Source organism: Marmota monax, unplaced genomic scaffold, assembly GCF_021218885.2.
Source record: "Marmota monax isolate L192 unplaced genomic scaffold, Marmota_monax_Labrador192_F-V1.1 WCK01_AAM20220418_F8-fsc00370, whole genome shotgun sequence".
NCBI classification, from domain to species: Eukaryota; Metazoa; Chordata; class Mammalia; order Rodentia; family Sciuridae; genus Marmota; species Marmota monax.
This window is the reverse complement of record NW_026693560.1, coordinates 814,628-835,263: the sequence shown is the minus strand read 5'-3', so window position 1 is coordinate 835,263 and position 20,636 is coordinate 814,628. Positions and strand designations below refer to the sequence as shown.

At 49.1% G+C, this 20,636-nt stretch overlaps 1 long non-coding RNA gene across 1 annotated transcript; it reads right to left on the bottom strand.

The window, feature by feature from the left end:
- Positions 1 to 2,374: 2,374 nt before the first annotated feature.
- Positions 2,375 to 20,336, bottom strand: LOC124102437 (uncharacterized). The gene is made up of 3 exons (XR_006854876.1): positions 20,196 to 20,336; positions 3,774 to 5,396; positions 2,375 to 3,581 (listed from the first exon to the last, which is right to left on the bottom strand). It is a non-coding gene; the product is annotated as an uncharacterized LOC124102437 (long non-coding RNA).
- Positions 20,337 to 20,636: the final 300 nt, after the last annotated feature.

Genomic DNA, 20,636 nt, shown 5'->3' with positions numbered 1-20,636 from the left:
AGCAAGGCTCCCTGCGCCTCTCGGTGCTCACCCCAGGTCACCCTCAGCCTCATGGCAGTATTTTCCAGGATGGGGGTCAGCCACCCCCCAGCTGGCTCCAGATGAAGATTCAGGGAGTGTCCCTGGTCTTTGGGCCCCTCCCCCACACCACTCCGTCACAAATCCCCGCTTCTTTTATGAGACAAAATTATCAACATGTGTCTGTATATATATCACACAACCTCGTGGATACGTGCACATAACACATACGTGTACAGGACATGTACGTAATTGTAAATAAATATACCAGGTCCAACCACTTTTGTCCCCCTGTCACCTGGTCATGCCACCATGTTACATGTTACCTGTGCGTCTCCACGACGTCGCCGTCATCCCTGCCCAGCCACCGCCAAACCTTCCCTTAGAGGCCCCGGGGCTGCGCTGTCCTCTGTCCAGCCTGACAGGCGGTGTCCCACGCATCCTGCTGCAGCGAGTCCCCAAGGTCGCCCTGGCAGGGTCGAGGCCGCTCCCCGTCCCCGCTTCTCCCCCTGCCCAGGACCAGGACGCCCTGCCCGGGTCAGTGCGGGGGAGGGCCGCCCCAGGACCAGCGGTGACAGCCACACGCCACCCTCTCGGCCTCCAGGTCACGCCGTCTACACCGCAGGCACCAGGAGGGGTCTCCGCGACACGCCGGGACCACGGTCGCCCCCAGAAACCAGTCTCCAAGGCGACATGCCCAGGACCCTCCCAGAGACCCCCGGACCCCAACCAGGACCCTCCCAGAGACCCCCGGACCCCAACCCACCTGGACACACGGAGAGTCCACCGCGTCCGTGAGGAGGGACGAAGGAGGCTGCGCAGCGGGTCCTCGGCCTCCCTCCGCGGCCTCCCGTGTGAGGGGGGAACTGCGGCCGGCGGAGCGGACTCTGGGGTCACTTCTTGGGCCGCTGGAGCCCAAAGGCACACTGTCGGCAGGGTCCACAGCGACCTCTGGCGGGATTCCCAGACCCACGGCCTGTCAGGCTCCTTCCCTCTTAAGGACGCGCCCGCCCCGCCCTCAGCTTCTGGTCCTCGTGCGGCGCTCACCTGGGAGCCCAGGGCGGGGCGCTCCTCGCGAGTGGTTCCGCTGGCCCCGCCCCCCGCTCCTCCTAGGGGTGGGGCTCCACTCGGCTCCGCCCCCAGCTCCACCCATTCGCTGGGCTTCGCTTGGCTCCGCCCCCAGCCCCACCCATTCACTGGGCTCCCCTCGCTCTGCTCGGCCCCGCCCCCAGCACCGCCCATTCGCCGGGCTCCACGCTTTCCACTCAGCTCCGCCCCCAGCTCCGCCCATTCCTCAGGTTCCACTCCCTCCCTAGGCCCCGCCCTGCCCGCTGCTCCTAAGGGTTGGCCTTAGCTGGATCGCTCCGCCCAGCACTTGGGCTCCGCCCACCTCCACTCGCTAAACCTGACAGAGGAACATCAGTGCTTCTAAGTGACTTCTCAGGGACCCTTCCACACCAGAATGCAGTCAGAGAGGAGTCCCCTGCTCAAGGTCCCCTGATAGAGAGGGGAGATGAGGCTGGTGGGAGCCTGCCTGTCTTCTGCAGCCCGTTTGCATCCCCAAAGCAGGAGTGAAGCCTGCAGCTGTGGTCCCCCAGGTGCTTCCTGGGTGCACGGGAGGTTTCACACAGGAGGCACCAGGGCCTAGACTCCTTATGGCATAATGGGACTCAGGACTGACTCTTAACCTGGGACAAGGCGTTAGACGCGTCCAAACTTCTCATCCCACCAGCTGGAGTGTGGCAATCAGATAGAGCAAAGCGCTTGCCTGGGGTTCCAGAGGCAGGTGGCCAGAGACCCCCTCGACCTCACTCCTGCCTCCCATGGGCTCTAAGGAAGGCCCTCACCATCTCCTGGACACTGGTTAGAAATACACGTGCTCAGGTCACATCCCAGGTGGGCTGCATCTGAACTGGGGGAGTGGGGAGCCCTGTGGATGTGAACAAGGCCTTCTCCTGGGGATTCTGATGCCAGCAAACTCCAAATAAGCACGTGCACACACACCCGTGGGTACTTAGTGTAAACTGGCCATGCAATGGTCTCGACCTCAAGTTCACTGGAGAAGCCTCTTCACCTGGTGGTCCCTGATGGGCTCAGAGGGGAGTACACCAGATCCTGCAAAATCATCAGGGATTTGTTTCTCCAATGTGGGGGTCAGGCAGGCTCCTTCAAGGGGAAAATGGCTGAAGGCTGCCATTTAAGATATTTTAAGGCAAAGATCAGCTGCAGAAATAAAGCATTTTACCTAAAATTTGCCATGGACCTCACCTCCCCTGAGATAATGCTCTGCCTCTCACCTTGCACCAAGTCAGGATGTCTCCAAAGTAGGCCAGAATGAAGCACAATTAATGTTACATTCACAAGATACATTTTTTTATTGTAAAGATTCCTGTCATGTAAAAAAAAAGAACCAGGGATATAATATGGGACTCATAAAAGATTTGGATAAAATGCATTTTTGGGTTCATAGCTACTATACCAACTGAACACACTTTTACTCTTTTTAATTTCATTCTGTATTTTCTTTGTAAAACTTTGTAGCTGTAGCCTGTTTGGTGTTTTTGCAGAAACACTGCATCTAAAAGAACACCTGAGTTCAGTGGAGTCAATTAGCCTTTAGATAGAAGATACAACCCACTTTCAGTATTAACAATGACCCTGATTAAGTTGAAGGGGTCACTATAAAATGATATGCACTGAAATGCAAACCCAGGACTCCCACTTCAAGACTGCAGAAACTGACTTGCTCGATGTTTAAAACCAAATCCTGGAGACCAAAGTTAAGGAAGTAAAAGGGTCAAGGAAATAGAAGCCAATATTTGGGCCCTGGCTCTCTGGGGTCAGCCAGGATCCAGGGAGATATGGTGTCCCTCTCAGGTCCCTACAGCACTGGTGTGAGGCACCCAAAAGCGTGTTCAGAGGGATTGAAAGGACCTCAGAAAACAGAATCCAGCCAGAGCACATTCTGCACAGAGGAGGGTCACTGAGTGGACAGGGAAATATTTTTGGATACATCAAGAGAAGCAACAGTTGTTCAGCAAGACTCTGACCCATCCTGTCACATGGCCCAACTCGTAGAGAAACAGCGAAAGGGGCCAAGAGGGTTCTCCCAGGTTCCCAAGAGTGATACCCCACAAATCTCAGAGTAGATAGGAAAATGGTCCAACTTGGTCTCAGACGCCTGGCAGGAGAGTCCAACCACACACAGCCAGACGTGGGCATTCACGGGATCAGATGATAGTTCTTTTCTGTGACTTGAGATGTACCTTTGTGTCAGTCCATCCAACAGTAAGTGGCCCTGGGAGATGGTGGAGGAAGGGCTTTCCTATGGGCCTGCCTGATGGACATCACAACAAGTTCCCTCAGAGTCACAATCAATCTATTCTGAGTCCATTTGACACCTACAACCTTTTTGACCTCCTGCGTGGGCAGACTTGATCTGTGGATGTTTCGAGATTGTCTGTCTGTTTGCTGGTGCGTTCATTATGAACTCGGGCTCAGACGCCTCCCCTGGAGTTCACGATCCATCCCGTGCAGCGTGGCATCGTGGATTTAATCAAGACCTGTAAAGAAGACAAGCTTCAACTGAGATGGAAGGACCTTACCAAGTGCCCCTAATCACCAGAATGGCTATCCTAATTGCTAAAAAGCAAAGAGCTGTGTGTATGTTGCTGGGGATTGAACCCAGGGCCTTGTGCCTGCAAAGCAAGCACCCTACCAACTGAGCTAGATCCCCAGCCCAGGAAAGAACTCACCAGTGCCCCAGGGGTGCAGGGTCACAGCCCGTGGTGTGAGGTCAGAAGACACTGCTGGAGGGGCAGGCAATACCGTAGGCTCAGCACGACTTTGAATCTGCTGCCATGTTTGAGCTGGGCCCAGCAGGTCCAGCTGTGGGTCCAGCTACTCAGGAGGCTGAGGCAGGAGGATCCCTGGAGCTCAGGGGTTCAAGACCAGCCTCTGCAGCAGAGCAAGATTTCCTCCTAAGAAGCAGAAAACAGTATCTGAGTATCTTCTGGCACAGGGTTGGTAACTTGCAAGATGGAGGCCCCCATGTCGGACATTCTTCCTCTGGTTAGAGTGGACATTTTGAGAGTCAGGAGGAATGGCAGCCTCCTTCATTCTTGGGGACCAGTGACCATGGAGCCCCCTGCAGTACCCACAGAAATGCAGCTGGAGTCTTCACACGCTAGGTGGAGGAAGAAGGTGTCTTGGGCTGTCCTCCAGGGGGTGACAAATGCTGCCACTGAACAGCTTTCACATTGACCTTGGGTTCAATCCAGCAGCCAGACTTGTTGAGTTAAGGCCACGTCACCACAGGTTAAAACCTGCCATCCTCTGTGCTTTAGAGATAGAAGGGTGCGGGACTGGGGTTGGCATTTTAGCTCCGGGTTCTCTGTAGCTTTTGCTGTGACTCCTGAGTGCCACTTAAACTAAAGGTCATTGGTGGGTGTAATGGCCAACACCTGTAATCCCAGCAGCATGGGAGGCTGAGGCAGGAGGATCATGGGTTCAAAGCCAGCCTCAGCCTCTTAGCAAGGCATAAAGCAACTCAGCAAGACCCTGCCCTCTCAACATGACTATGGTAATTAATGGTTAATATATACATAAAATGTGTGTGCACAGATAGTACCTGTTACTTATTTATTTTTATTGTGACATGCTTTATGAATTTGAATCCTTGTGCAGGAGCCAGGCTAAGATTGGCTAATTCTTCCTTTTCTACCCTCATGATGGGTTTATCATTCAGATGAAAATAAAATAATATAGACCAAAATTAAAATACAAAATGCAGTTGAAAAAATACATGGAGAATACAGGTATGATTTTGATGACAGAATCTGCAGTGTTACTTGGACAGTGCAAGGTATCAGCCTTGGGCAGGCACAGTAACAAAACAGCCCATTTTTTTTTTCAACATAAAAACGTTTGTGGACATTTAGAAATAAATGATGTGGGACGACAAAATGACGGGTCGCCCAGCCCGGCATAAATACTTCCTCTCCTTTTCTAATGTGCACTGGAGGAACCTGAGTGTCTGTGGATCAGCACAGATGAGTATCAAGGCACTGAGGGTGGCGTAGCCATTGCCCGCCAGCATCTGGACCCCCAGGCGAGTGGGGTCCTCGCTGTGCATCTGTCCCGAAGAGGAGGAGAACACACAGTCCACAAAGTACATGAGCACAAAGAGTCCCATGAGCAGCAGGATGGTCCTGGTGGCCCTCAGTTCTGGGGAGGCTCTCGGGGACAGGCTGGTGGTGTGGAGGTGCTGGCACTGCCTCTTATGCCTGCACAGGAGGGCCACCATGTACCCACTGGAGGCGGCCATGAGCCCCATGAGGAAGATGTCCCGGAAGATTCCCATCAGGGAGAAGAAGGTCCTGAAATAAATATAAATACTGTGATTTGCATCCTCATTTACTGATGGACATTGGGTACAAGAAAGGGCAGATGTCATTTCTTGTCATCACACAGAACAAGTTCACCGTCACCTCTCCACTAACATTTCCTTTCTCTTTGGAGAGAGGACACCATGGGACACTTTGGAAGTCAGGAAGAGGCGGTCACTACTCTCACCACTTTGGTTGTAAAATTAAGCAATCGCAGCCCCTGGTCTTTGATCCACCTTGACACACCGCCCCCCCCCCCATAGCCAGAGCACCACTGGTTTACTTTTGGGAGATCAAAACTGAGACGAAGTGTATCTGTATAAAAAGAAAACGCTATTAGACGTTTGCTAGAAATGTGAGTTTGAACTGTCTTCATAATTATACAATGTGAAGAATCAGCAGCTCCTTCTGAATGACTGAAAAGCATTTCAGTGTATAGATTCTTTCTCAGGATCTCAGGTCAGAGAAGTAAAAGCTGAAAAAAATTATTTTGAATTTATTTATGGAGACAAGAGAAGGAAAATCAAGATGTGAAATAAAATTCTTGGGATAGCACTTATCTCTTCCTTGGTGGAGATTAATAGGAACTCGTGAGGTCGAAGCAGAAAATAACAAGACAACCCAATAATACACACTCTGAGGACTGGGAGAGCCATAGATTAAACTCACTATAGAAATAGATGGGAGCTTAAGATGGTTTACTTGAAATAAGTAAACCATCTTCAGTTCCAAGGAACCAATGGGGACTGGAAACCCAGTCCTGTGTGTCCAGAGCAAGGTCCACATGAACCTATGTGAGCCTAGCAAGGCTTAAGTAGCCTTCCAAACCTTGGAAAATCAGAAACCGAGAGCATTTTGCCCAGAAGGACACAAGTTGGAGATGCTAGAGGGACCCCAACTCTCCCCAACCCTGTGAGTCCTGTGACTCACAAAGAATAACCAGGCCAGCTATAGCAGTCCGACCAGTGGGCCCCAGAGACTGCCAGTCCAGTGCCATCTGAGTTCCTGGGGCCCACTCAGGCTGGTCTCTGCTGGGTCCCAGAACCAGCCCAGTCCCCAGAGCCCTCCAAGCTCCCTGGGTCCTTAGAACCCACCAGGTCCAGCAGCTGCCCAGTTTCTGATACCCAACAGGCCACTAGCACTCGCCTGTCCCACCTGGTCCATCACCCACCAGTTCCCCAGGTCCATGGTAAACACTAGATCTAGCATCAGTCCAGCACACAACCAAGCCCCTTGGCCACCCATATCCAAGTCCCCTACCACCCAGGTCCCCTACCTAAACCACTGATCTTCCTACTAGGCCTAGAGATGCGCCACCAGCCCATCGCCCAGGCTGCCTGGCCACCACTTTGCTGCCTGGCCTGCCCAGCCCTGCTTACTCCCCTGCTTCATCAATGGCCAGCCAGGCCCATCGACCAGCCCTGATCCACAAGCCCAGGCCAGCCAGGCCCACTGGATGTAGCCAGCTGCGTCACCACCCAGCCACAGCCCCAGCCCACCCATGCCCATCACCCAAGAAGGGACAATCCCATGCTCACTGATTATCTTCTCCACCACGGAGGAAAGGACTCCTTCATTCATGAACATTTCACCAAGATTTCTCACTTTCCTTTTGCTGTTGTTATTTTGTTTTGATTTTTGATTTTTCTTTTCTTTTTTTTTTTGAAGATTATTTGTGTACTAAGTGACTCATATATATATACACCCTTGTTTCTCTCTCCCCATTTCTAGTCTTTATCTAGGCCAGACCTGATTCATGATTATTTTACTTTTTTTTTTTAACTGATGCAGATGGCTCAACCTTCTTCCTGGACATTGCAACAACTGACACTGTAGATATCACCTAGGAACTGTGGACCTAGCCCTCTGCGGTATATTGTCTGTATAAGTTGGTGTCACGGTGGGGCTCCCATCCCCGAGTCTGTGAGGTACTGGAACACAGAGGCGCTGTGAGCTCATTAGGTAGGAATCCGATGGCTTCCGATATATCCAGAGAGATGGGGAGACCACCAAACAGTATGAACAGGCGAGGGAACAAACCACCCCAAAAGCACAGAATACCTCAGCACCCGACTCCATGGATACCTCGTGGACAAAGGGTCAGAGATGGAACTCAGAAAGGTTCATGGTAAAGTTGGTCTGCAAGATAAAATGTGATGCAAGAAAGAAAATCAGAGAAAATACAAAAAAGTGAACGATCCCTTTAATAAGGAGGTAGACATCCTCAAGAAGAATCAGTCCAAAATCCTCAAAATGAAGGGGTCAGTGAGCCAACTTGAAAATTCATGGGAAAGCATCAGCAGCAGACTGGATCTCATGGAAGACAGAGTTTCAGGAAAAGAAGACAAAAATATATAACCTTGAAACTGAAGGAGAGGGGCTGGGGTTGTGGCTCAGGGGTAGAGCGCTTGCGTTGCACCTGTGAAGCACTGGGTTCAATCCTCAGCACCACATAAAAATGAATAAACAAAATAAATAAAAAAGAAAATCAAATACAAGAGATGCACAGAACCCCAAATATACAAAATTACAACAGACCCACACCAAGGTGCATTATTATGAAAATGCCTGATATAAAAATAAGGATAGAATTTTAAAGGCTTTTCAGAGAATATAATGGGACACACTTAGAGGGGAAACCAATCTGGATCTCTGCTGATTTTTTCAACCAAGAATCTGAAAACTAGGATTTCTTGGAATAATACATTCTGAGCCCTGAAAGAAAATGAATGCCAGCCAAGAATACTATATACCCCGAAAAATAAAACCTCAGAATCGATGGTGAAATAAAAACCTTTCATGATAAACAAAGTTGAAAAGAATTCACCACGAGAAAGCCTGTCGAACGAAATATACTCGATAAAATGTTTCATGAAGAAGAAATGAAAAATATAAGTCAAGACCAGCAAAGGGAAGAACTATACTAAATGAAGAAAAATATCAAAGGAGAAACCAACTCAACTTAAAAACAAGAAAGAAACCAAAATGACTGGAAATGCAAATCATGTCTCAAGGATAATTGGAAGGTAAATGAGCTAAAATCATCACTCACATGGGTCTCATAGGTAAGTAAGCAGGGGGGTCCATCCTCCTATCAGATAAAATGGACTTCAAGCCAAAGGTCATCAGAAGGGACAAAGAAGGACATTTCAGATGGCTGAGAAAAATTAGACATCAACAAAACATAAATATTGAACATTTATGCCCCAAACAATGGAGCATCTGCATACATCCAACAAACCCTTCTCCACTTCAACAATGATATCCGTCACAACAGAATAATTCTGGGTCCCTTTCACACACCGCTCTCCTGATGCACAGATCCACCAAACAACTACTCAACAAAGACCGTAGAGAACTACATGATCCAACCAGTCACTTGGACTTCACAGACATACAGAGCATTTCATGCATCAATGATGGAATGCACTTTCTTCTCAGCAGAACACAGATGCTTCTCTAAAAGGGACCATATCTCAGGCCACAAAGCAACTCTCAGTAAACACCAAACCACAGGGATAATACCTTGCATCCTATCAAATCCTAGTGGAATAAATTTAGAAATCAATAATAAAGGGCTGGGGCTGGGACTCAGCTGTAGAGCGCTCACCTAGCATGTGGGAGGCCCTGGGTTCGATTCTCAGCACCACATATAAATAAATAAATGTATTGTGTCCAGCCACTACTAAAAACTAAATATTTTTAAAAAAAGAAATCAACAATAAAATAAAAATTGAAATTACTCTCACACATAGAGACTAAATAACATACTATGGAATGACCAATGGATATCAGAAGAAATCAGAAATGAATTAAAAAATCTTTAGGGGGTCCATGAGAATATTGACACAACATATCAACATCTTGAGGGTTGATCACTCAGGTTCCCAGCAGGGAGGAGTTGGGCTCAGACTCTGCCTGAGTGTCACGTCTGTGGCCTCCCTGCCGTTGGACCTCAACCCCAGCCTCCAGATCTGCCTCTGTTTTTCTGTTTTGTTCCATGTGCACTTTCATGGAATGCACAGAAATTTTAAGGATGGAAATCACGAAGTACCTGAGCAGTAGCATGAAGAAACCAGGTGACCCATACGAGAATGGAGTGGGAAAGAGGGGGCCCATCAGACCACTGCAGTGAGTGGACCTTCAGAGCCACAGGGACACCAGGAGTCTCTCTCTCTCCCCAAAATCCAGGCATCACATCCTGTGGAATGGCTGTGGGCTCATTTGAACTTTGGATCCAGTGGAGAAAAGTTGTGTCGGTACAAACTATTTTTTGTCAAGGGAACTTAAGAGAAAATTGGAGCACCCGTCTCCCCAGATGGTTATTATCCAGAACAGTATCCAATCAAGGGGAAAGTGAAATGTTCCTCTGGGGACTCCATCATCCTGAGCTCCCCAGAGGGATCCTGTCACCTTACTAAGGATGCTAAAATGACAGGCTGCAGAGAGATGAGCTCACAGCACCCTTTTCTTAAAATTAGGCAGGTTGTTCTCAGGTGCACCAAGTGCCTTGCGTCCATCCATCCAGGTAGGTGCCTCTCTCTGCACAGATGTAGGGAGTAGGTGCACGGGCTTCTGGGAGGAGAAGGGAAGGGGGAAAATTGGGTCTCTTAGTGCAATTTCTGGTTGCTTGAGAAGAGACATCCAGCTCTGACCACTATACTCCACCAGACAATAGTCCTCTGTAAAATGCACTGAAAGAAGCCTTCCTAAGTTACGTCCTCTGTTACATTTGAGAGGGGAAATTAGTGCCTCCCATGGCTACAAGCATTTATTTTTAGATTTTCATAAAATCTTTCTGGTTCTACATTATTTAAAATGAAAATTAATGGTGCCCCATCCAAAGCATATGTTCTGCCCATTATCAAATTTCAAGGGAGAAGGCCGTGACCTTGACATCTCTTTAACATGATATATTAAAAAGATAAGTGAACCTGATGGTGAAAACCTTTTGCTGCTCCAAAAGACCCTGGAATGCAATTTGCAATACTTTGGTTGGAAGAATATCTATGGCCATTTGTATTTTCTCTTTTCATTATTCACTTACATTATTCTCCTTCCCAATTCCCTAAGATTGAATGTATTTGAAGAGAATCTAATAAATATTATTAGAAAGAAGACTTGGAGATGTTGGAGCTCATCCTGTGCAGGTCTGAATGCTCAGGTTTTTTTTTTTTAAGTACATCTTTTCATGCAAATGCATTTACAGATAAAATGGGAACTTATCTCCTTTTCTTCTTCCTTAAGCATCTTGGAATTGACTCACGTCATGAATCGGTTAATCATGGAGACCTTCTCCTGCAGGTACGTGTTGGTCTCTTGGTAATGATGGTTCAGTGTCGTGATGATGCTCCTTTGGAGTTTCTGGTTGATGTTAGAAAAGTAATTTTTTCTTCTTAGTTTGCTCAAGACAGACTTGAAAAATACTGTTAGTGTCTTACTGCCATTGGGAACTCTGACCTGTCCTCAAATCCTTCCAATTTACAGAAACAATGAATTATTTTCAGGCAGGTTTTTCAGGAGTAGTTCTCATTCACATACCCAAGTCTTCTCCAGGTTTTTCTGCTCCACATCCATGAAGCTTGGGTATTTCTCAGGGGCTCTGCCCACAGCAGGTCACCTGGTGGGTGATGTCCCTGCCTTCTCTGATGTGCAAGCTATTTCTCCCTTGTGCTTTTCATAGTTTCCAAGATAGAAGTGTGCCACAAATTAGAGATTGCTGCCCAATTTCCCCTCAGTCCCAAACCCAAATAAAGCAGGACCAGTACCCCTCCCCAATCTCATTTGTCCTTCTTTACCTTAGTATCCAGAAGGCCATGTGGGGAGGGCTAACTACAGGGCCATGCAAAACCAAGGTATGCTCCTTTGAAGCTATTATTATTATTATTATTATATCAGGGATTGAGCCTAGAGATGCTTACACTCTGAACGACATTCTCAGCCCTTCTTATATTTTACTGAGAGGCAGGTTCTTGCTCAGTTGCATAGGGTCTCACTGAGTTGCTGAGTCTGGCCTTGAACTCAGGACCCTTCTGTCCGAGCCTCATGAGCTGGTGGGGATTCCTTAGTATCCACCGTTCACATGTGTAAGCTCATGAGCTGCTTTAACCTTAAGACATTGCTTTTCAGGTGATATTGTGGTTCTGAATGGGAAAACACACATTAAATCTCAGTCATTAGATATGGGAGAGGCTTGGATGAAAGGAAATACGTATGTTCTCCAGGAAAATACTCTGCCAGTAAGTCCATAAAGAATGTTCTAGAATATGGGGTGGGGTGGGGCTCAGTGGTAAAGACCTTGCCTGCCATGTGTGCAGTCCTGGGCTTGATCCTCTGCAATGCAAGAAAAAAAAATTCAGTATCAATTTTATACCTGGGCCTCTTGAGTCTGGAGAAATACCCATGCTCTCTGGAAGTAGGAGAAAAACCTGGACTCTGAGAGGACTCAGACTTCCAGGTTAGGTTGGATCCTTATTCTTAATTATCACCTTAAAATGCAGGGAACCTGAAACTGTGTGAATTATGGTTCTGTGGACCACAGAGATTCCACCTATTGAACTAGGAAAAAAATATCCAAGTGTGTTCTTGCTTAATATTTAATAACTGGACTTGGCTCCCATGGGCCAACTTGTGATAAGAAAAATATCAAAATCATGCAGCTGTAGAGGGGGATTCAAATAGACCTAAAATTCCACCACCTGTCTCTGGACTGAGATTTCCAACAGACTCAGACATTCTGGAGATTTCTCAGCCTTTCTGAGTGGGTGATGGAGGGGATCCGATATTAAGAGAACTCTGTGAAGTCGACCAAGTGACACGCATGAGGGTCAGCTGTGAAAAACAGAGCCATTCCACAGGGACCACTGGTGGCAGGAAGCCCTCCCGGATTTGCACACGTGCTTCACCCTGTTGCAGCCACTCGATCTCCAGGACTCACCTGATGAGTCTGGCTGCCGTTTACAGGTGACATGAGCTCAGGCTCCTGGGCTTCTCAAGGTCGGATACTCACCCTTTCAAGGGCAGATCTTATTGACCCTTGCAAGCCATCTGACTTCAGAGGGTGCAATTCTTGGTATTTTCTGGGAGGATGTGCTAAGAAAATCACCTTGTTCCTAAACCAACCAGAATGAAGGCAACAGAAAGCTATCGTAAATCCGGGTCGTCCAAGAGACTGACTCTCTTTGCTTTGGAGGGTCTTCTTTCCAATGCAACTTTATATGACTTTAATTTACCAAATATTGTACAGTTTACTGTACGTGCCATGTTCCTGGATGAGGATGCATGGAGAGAGCCCAAGAAATCTCCCTTGCAGGAAGATATCCCCATGAAAATTCAAGGTCATCCCAAGGAACGATTTCTAGGACATATGGTCATTTTTTTTTTAATGTCTAAAGGAAATTTTTGTAATTTGCATCAAATAGAATCCAGGCATGGTTGGGCGATGAAGGGAAAAGAGAGAAGGAGGAGTGGCTTCCAGAGGCTGCCATGGAAATTTGCATATTGGAGGGAGAAAGAATTCTTCTTCCCATTTCCCTAATAATGAATGGTCTGAGAGGCATTTTGTTAGGAAGACTATTTAGAGAAGTTGAGCCTCATCCCACTCAGGTCTGTAGGCTCATGCATATTTTTTTTTAATGGCATCTTTTCATGCAAATGCATTTGCAGAGAAAAAAAATGTGCACCCTGTTATGTTCTTCACCTTTAAGCAAATTGCACTTGACTCGTGTCTTTATTGAGCTCATCAGGGACACAGATCCTCCTGCAGGTACATTTGCATGTCCCAGTCCTGACAGCTTTGGGCCAGTCGACCTTCAGGATCTCTTTCTTCCATTTTTACCTTAGGATACAGAAGGTGACGGGAGCCCTGGTGAGTTTTAAGGACATGACAAGGACTCAGCAAAGTCTTATTATTTTGGTACCAGGGATTGAACCCTGGGTGCTTAACCCCTGAACCACATCCTCAGCCCTTTTTATAATCTTATTTAGAGAGAAGGTTTTGCTAAGATTTTTAGGGCCTCGCTCAGTGGCTGAGGCTGGCTTTGCAGTTACGATCCTTTAGCCTCAGCCTCCCAAATGCTGCAATCACAGGCACGCACCCCCATGCCTTTCTAATAAAAATGAGATATTAACCCAGACATAGCTACATACCTATCTTTAAAATACTTACATGTAATAGTTCAGTGAGTAAGTTGCATGTATTTGATGGGTTTGTTGAATGGATACATTAGTGTGTGATAGAAAATTTGGAGAGAAGCTGGATGTGGTGGTGCACGCCTGAAATCCCAGCAGCATGGGAGGCTGAGGCAGGAGGATCGCGATTTCAAAGCCAGCCTCAGCCATGCAGCAGGGCCCTGTGCAACTTAGCACGATCCTGTCTCTTAATTTTAAAAAGAGGTGGGGGTGACTTAGAATGTGGTTCAGTGGACACACACCCCTGGGTACACATCCTCCACCAAAAAATGTTGGACCCAGTGGGATAACACCAGACGTGTCTGACCTCGCCCATTCTGCACAGTTAGGTTTTGTAGTTAGAAATGTCCTCTCACTCTTGTTTCTGCTCTGGAGAAAGGAGACTCATTTTTCTTGCTGCTATTGTGGAATTTTACCTTCAGAAAAATAGGACTTTCCAGTCATTTTAAAGCAACGATGAACTGAGGTCTTAATTTCTGAACAGCATTGAAAATCCATGTCTTCTTCTCATCCCTACTTTATCCAAAATTTTTATATTTCCGTAACTACATTATTTGAAGTAACACGAATATAATTCCATCGGATGCACCAATTTACAGGTGATTTTAGCAGGCTATAAGAGTTTTACTGTATTTGGGTTCCTCAACTTTTTAAATGAATTAAATGCAATGAAAGCAAACCCTCCCTTTTCCAAATATGGCATGAGAGAAAGCAATTTCACAACAATCACTGCACATTTTCACGTTAAAATGTCATAAATAAATATTTATATGTTGACTCTAAATAGTTAGATATAATATAATTCTTTCAAGCATCATTTGAATTAGTAATTCAAACAAGTTTGTGCAAAAGGACGCATGACATTTTTATGTATTAAAAACAACTCAGTAGAGGGGAAGAATTCTGAGCCTCGTTACTACCTAGAAATGATACAATTTGAGAAAATAAATTATGGTTAATTACCATAATGTGATCACAAAACAATTTAAACCTGTATAGATTTATAATAGTGTACTCCAGATATAAGTCAAGATGTCACGTCAATTAAAGGTTGAAATTTTTTTAAAAAAAATTTCACCTGTCCTCCCAGCGGCTCGGGAGGCTGAGGCAGGAGGATCGCGAATTGGAGGCCATTTAAACTTTTAAGCAAATATCTACTTGAGTTCTGAATTCTTAAAAGTCACCCTCTATTCTCCAATCTTTCACATGTCACATTTCCTTAGCAATTTTTTTCTTTTGGGTCCCTGGGATTGAACCCCGGGGGGCACTCTGTGACTGAGCTATGTCCTCAACCCTTTTATTAAAATTTTGAGACAGGGTCTCTCTAAGAATTTACCTAGCACCTATGGGGGTCCTGGGCTTGAGATCCAGAATTGCAAGACAAAATCTTGAGGATCGATTTTCTACGTGGACCTCTGGAGTTTGGAGAAATGCCACTGGTTTCCTGGAAGATGGAAGGAAACCTGGACTCCAAGAAGACTCACATTTCAAGATGAGTTTGAGGCCAAGGCTGAATTCAGACCCTCATCTCACTTGGGGATCTCATTGTGTATTTTGCTTTCCAAGAAAATGGACCCAAAACACTCTGGGCAGAGTGCAATAATCCTCCCTTTCCTGGCGGGAAAATTCATCCCATGCATCAAATTCACTGAGTTACACTAAAACTAGTTGCTGCTCTTAAGAGGAATCCTGAAGGTTTTCCGGGAACCAGGCTGATGAGCAGAGCCCAAGGCTGTGGCTGCAGGGAGAGTTTACCCGCAGCTCTGGCGCCACCTGGTGTCCAATGCGCGGCTCCGCACGTCCAACGTGGGGAGATCACACTGCGCCCAGGGCGCACCAGGTGCGTTAGGTTGATGGGGTTTTTATTTTTATTCATTTTCGTGACCTCTTTCTTTGGTGACCCAAACCCGTATTTGATAGAAGACCACGTCCACTTGGTGATTAAAAATTTCTGTCTCAAAATGCATTTTTTTAAAAGGGGGGCTGGGGACGGGGCTCGGTGGTCAAACACCCCTGGTTCTGTCCCTGGTACAAAAAAAATTTTTGCTCAGGGGAGACACAGGGGCCCTGAGGTTTAGGACTTGAATGTTGGCATCAAGAGTAAAGAGCCAGGCACGGTGGTGCACACCTGTCCTCCCAGCGGCTGGGGAGGCTGAGGCAGGAGGATCGCGAGTTGGAGGCCAGCCTCAGCAAAAGCAAGGCCCTGAGCAACTCAGTGAGACCCTGTCTCTAAATAAAATACAAAAGAGGGCTGGGGATGGGGCTCAGGGGTCAGGTGCCCCTGAGTTCAATCCCTGGCACCCCCAAAAAATATTTTTTTAGTTGACCCAAAACCTTTATTTATTTATTTATTTATTTTTATGCTGTGCTGAGGATCGAACCCAGAGCCTCGCACGTGCTAGACAAGTGCTCTGTCCCTGAGCCCCGGCCCCAGCCTCCCTGAGTTTTAATAGAATCCAATTCCTGAGATCTGCTCCCCAGAGATCCCCATTTTATCCTTTGGCGCTGGGGCCCAGGCACCAGGACACGTGTGTCATTTTATTTAACCGTCACACGTTCTAAAGATGGAGGCTTTTTTCTTTGAATTGAAAAAAAACAGGGAAACTAAGACCCAGAGAAGTGGATTCACTTTCCGAAAGTCACACAGCAAGGGCAGAGTGGCACTGGGACGTGTCCTCAGAGCTCTCCAAAGAGGTCTTCTCGACTCCAGGACATCGGGGACAGAGGCCTCTCGGGGAGTGTGTGCACACCCGGAGCAGGGGACATGCGGAGAGGCTCTCCCTGGAGGCACAAGTGCTGTTGGGCCAGGGTCAGGGCTGGACCCCAAGATGCACTTTCTCCCCAACATGACAAGCTGTGGGCGTCCTTGTCCCCAGCTGAGCCCTGCCTGGTACGTCAGGCCCAGGATGAGTCACTAACCAGGCAGAGAGGGCTGGGAGGCAGGCAGGGAACCAGGGCCAGGCCCCGGAGGAAGTCACGTGGCCAGGGTCACAGGCCTGACCCAGGAGATCTGAAGGGAGGGACAGATTCCAGGCCCAGAGGAAGGGCCCGGCCCACGGGATGAGCTGCCCCGGCCAGGGAGCATCCTCAGGAAGGCCTCGGGGTGGGACCGCGATAAGCTCCTCTTCCCAAGGTGACCAGGAGCCCGCGGTCAGCAGGCCAGTGACCAGTGAGGTACAATGCAGCCCAGAGAACCCAGAGGCACCCAAGAACAGCCACACTCCAGATGCTTTGTGGAAAGAGACACTGTCACACCAGGGTGACCTTGGACATGAGTCCCTTGCTCCAGGTCACCGGGTAGAGAGGGCGCCTCGTAGTAGATGCTCAATAAACGATTTGTGCAGCCACAGTTCAGAGGGAGGGGCTGGGTCCTTATTAGACCAGGTGGAAGGTGGACAGTTTGGATCTTAAGTGTCCCCAAAGGCCCAGGTGATCAAGGCTTGGTTCCCCAGGCTGTGACACTCCTGGGAGGTGGTCAAATATTTAGGAGGTGGAGTCTCATAGGACAAAGTTAGGTCACTCAGAGCATGTCCTTGACCCTGGCCCTTTCTCCTCCCCGCCCCCCTTTGGCTTCCCCCTACCTTAGGTGAATAGGTCCCCTCTGCCGTGGCCTCCAGCCTAGGGGTCACCAGATAATGGACTGAAACCCTCTGGAACCCTAACCCAGAATCGACCTTCCCTGATTTTTGGTGGATTACCTCAGGCATTTTGTCACAGTCAAGGAAAGCAGACTGACGGGGCACAGGGAGGTTCTGGGTTCCGGTGGCTGCCCAGCTTTTGTGAGCAGGGATCCCCAGGCCCCATCTTGTCCCACCTGTGCTCCTCTGGGAGACAGAGCCTAGAGGTGACAGCTTCAACACAGTGGGGAGGAGCAAGAGCTTTCACAGATGGGACCCAGCGAGGAACTTCCCCGGGCAGAGAACCCCGTGCCTGTCACAATGGGGCCAAACGCTGGAAGAGGCTCTCGAGGGAAGGCCCGCATGGGACAGGGTCACAGCCCTGCTTGGACACCTCGTGGCTTCTACGGCCATTTCTCTCACTCTCCTTGCATGGATCTGTGAACGTCTGAGGCTGAGGCAGGAGGATCGCAAGGTGGAGGCCAGTCTCAGCCACTTAGCAAGGCCCTGAGCAACTCAGCGAGACCCTGTCTCTAAATAAAAAATAAATAGGGCTGGGGACGGGGCTCAGGGGTTGAGGGCCCCTGGGTTCCATCCCCAGGACCCACATATTGATACAGATAGATGATTGATTGATTGATTGATTGATGATTGAGCCAGCGTGGTACTAAATAGTTTATCAGTCAAAGCTTTTTCTATGCTGAAATTTCCCAAAGAGCTAAGAAAGGAAAATGAAAACCCTGGGCACCCCAGGGGGGCTCCCAGCGCGACAGTGATGAGCCTTATTGTGCTCAGGGAACCTCAGCGGCCTTCCCTGCTGTGTCCAGCAGGTGGCGCCAAAGCACGCGGCCAATTGTCACCTGCCCCAGAGTCGCGGGGTTGGGCTCAACCTGAGCCACAGCGGCTGAGAGGCATCCTCTGCTTCCCTGGGTCCCAGCAGAGGGGATCCACTGGGCAGAGAGATCTGGGGTCAGCTTTCTGCAGCGAGTCCCACTGAATCACAAAAACAGGTCTTCCCCTTGGTCTGGGGTCCTAGGACAAAGCAGAGCTTTCCCAGGGGACCCCCCCCAGCCCACCAAGGACTGAATGACGTTGAAACGAGAGCCCCAAGAACCCCAGCAAGTGCCACCCGCCTGGATCTCGAGGCTCAGAGGTGGCAGAGCTGGGATCTGACCCCCCCGCAGAGCTGACCCCACAGTGTCACCTTTTAATACCAGGGCTGGGGACACAGGTGGAGGAGACAGGGTCTTTCTCCCAAGGAGGTGACATTGGAACCGAGGAGACAGGGGAGGGAGGGATCGCCCAAGATCAGCACCAAGGAAGGAATGCCTTCAAATGTGACCTCTTCAAAGAGCGGCTCTGGCCCTGCGTCCAGCACCTCACCCCACAGGGGGACGGTCACCATCCTCCTTCGGCCTGGGGTAGAGGCCAGACTGATCAAGGCAGCCGTTTGCCTGAGTTGAGGATGATCTAGGAGTGGGCCCGGTGGAAGGGAGGGCTAAAGGCACCCCGGGTGTCTGCACAGGGACATCAGGGTGGAGGAGTGGCCTCACAACTATGGGAAAAGGACCTCCCAGTCACCTCCCACCGACCCTCCATGTGCACACACATACCCCCACACACAGAAAGCCCCAAACAGACTCCGCCCTGGGAACCTCATGGTGTGCGACCTCTTCTTCTATTACAGTCTGGACCTGATCTTTTCCCTGTGTCTCTCTCTCCCTGCTTCCTGACTGCCACGATGGGACAGTCACCTCCACTATGTGCTCACAGAAAAGGACATGACAGACCCAAAGACAACAGGGCCAACCAACCTTGGACTGAAACTTCTGAAACTAGGAGCCAGAATAAACCTTTTTTCCGCTTACAACTTGATTTATCTCGGGCATTTTGTTACAGTAACGGAAAGCTGACTTACATAGCCCTCTCAATACTCTCTAGGGTTAAGTCTCAATTCCACCAGGTGCTGGCTGTGGGCATTTGGGATTTTTCTTTATCCCTCCACGATTGACATTTCCTGTTCTATAAAATAATGATGCATGTGATGATAATAATAACATCTGCATGATAGCACTATCAGAGGCCGGATCTCTGAGTGACACCACCTGGCACATCTGCCTCGCCCATCTGCCCTGATGCACTGGTCTCTCTGTAATATCCGTCCCAATGTCCAGGTCACGAGGGTCCCTCAACATGTGACATGGATGAGGCTTTGCTCTGAGGTCATAATGATGCATCTGAGAGGTGTTTTGGAAGCACCCTATGCAGGGTTGGAGTGGACCGTATCTGAGGATGATGGGCCGGCGGGGGTGGGGGGACCCAGGAGTGCAGGAGTTTGGACAGGGGACGTTCAGGATGACACACTAGCCCATGTGCACGATGCCTCAACTGGGTAGACTTGGTGGCCAGAATAACTAGATGGCCGGGGGCTGGGATCCTCTGGAGACCTTCACACACCTGGGCAACTGGGGTGGGTAACTGCAGTCACGCAATCAATCAAGGCCCCAGACTGAAGTGGCCCCTCATATCCCTGGCTCCCTCACCGGGCAACCTCCAGTCACCTTCCATAGTGGCTCTGAGATCCAGCAGAATTGTCCCAGCCAACCATACAAGCAGTGTGTCTTTCTAATCTCTCTCTCTCTCTCTCTCTCTCTCTCTCTCTCTCTCTCTCTCTCTCGGTACCAGGACTGAACTCAGGGGCACTGAACCACTGAGCCCCGTCCCCAGCCCTTTTTATATTTTATTTAGAGACAGGGTCTCACCGAGTTGCTTACGGCCTTGCTGAGTGGCTGACGCTGGCCTCCAACTTGCGATCCTCCTGCCTCAGCCTCCCGAGCCTCTAGGATGACAGGTGTGCACCACGGAGCCTGGTGCCTGGACCCACAGTGGGGTCTCTGTGGCCTGCCTGGCTCTCCCCACCCCCTGGTGGAGTCTCTTTTAGAGCAGCAAAGGGACACTTGGACCCACCAACCCAGTGACTCACCCCTCCTTCATCCTCAGAGTCTTCCCACTGAACTCCTCGCTGGCAACCTGCGCACAGTTCTGGGCTCTGCATGGCGCTGTCTCCTCTCACCCCCCTGGACATCTTTCTGTCCAGCATGGGCCCAGCATCCCCTCCTGGGCTCACGCCCACCTCGGAGCTTTGACACTGGCCGGTCCCCTTCCTGGAATGCCAAGCACCAGATCCGGTGTCCTTCAGGGCTCTGCTCCAATGCCATGTCTTCAGATCTGAAATAACCCTCTGGTGCCCAAATTCTCTTTCCCGCCAACTCGTCCTGTTATCATCACTTGAGCCAGAGCCATCTGGAAGACTGGCCTTGCTCACCGGTCCTCTGACCCCTAGCAACACCTGCCTTTTCTGTTCCTTGGATCTGCGATGCCCCCCGCTATGCAGGAAACAATGTGGTGGAACGATGTGGTCACT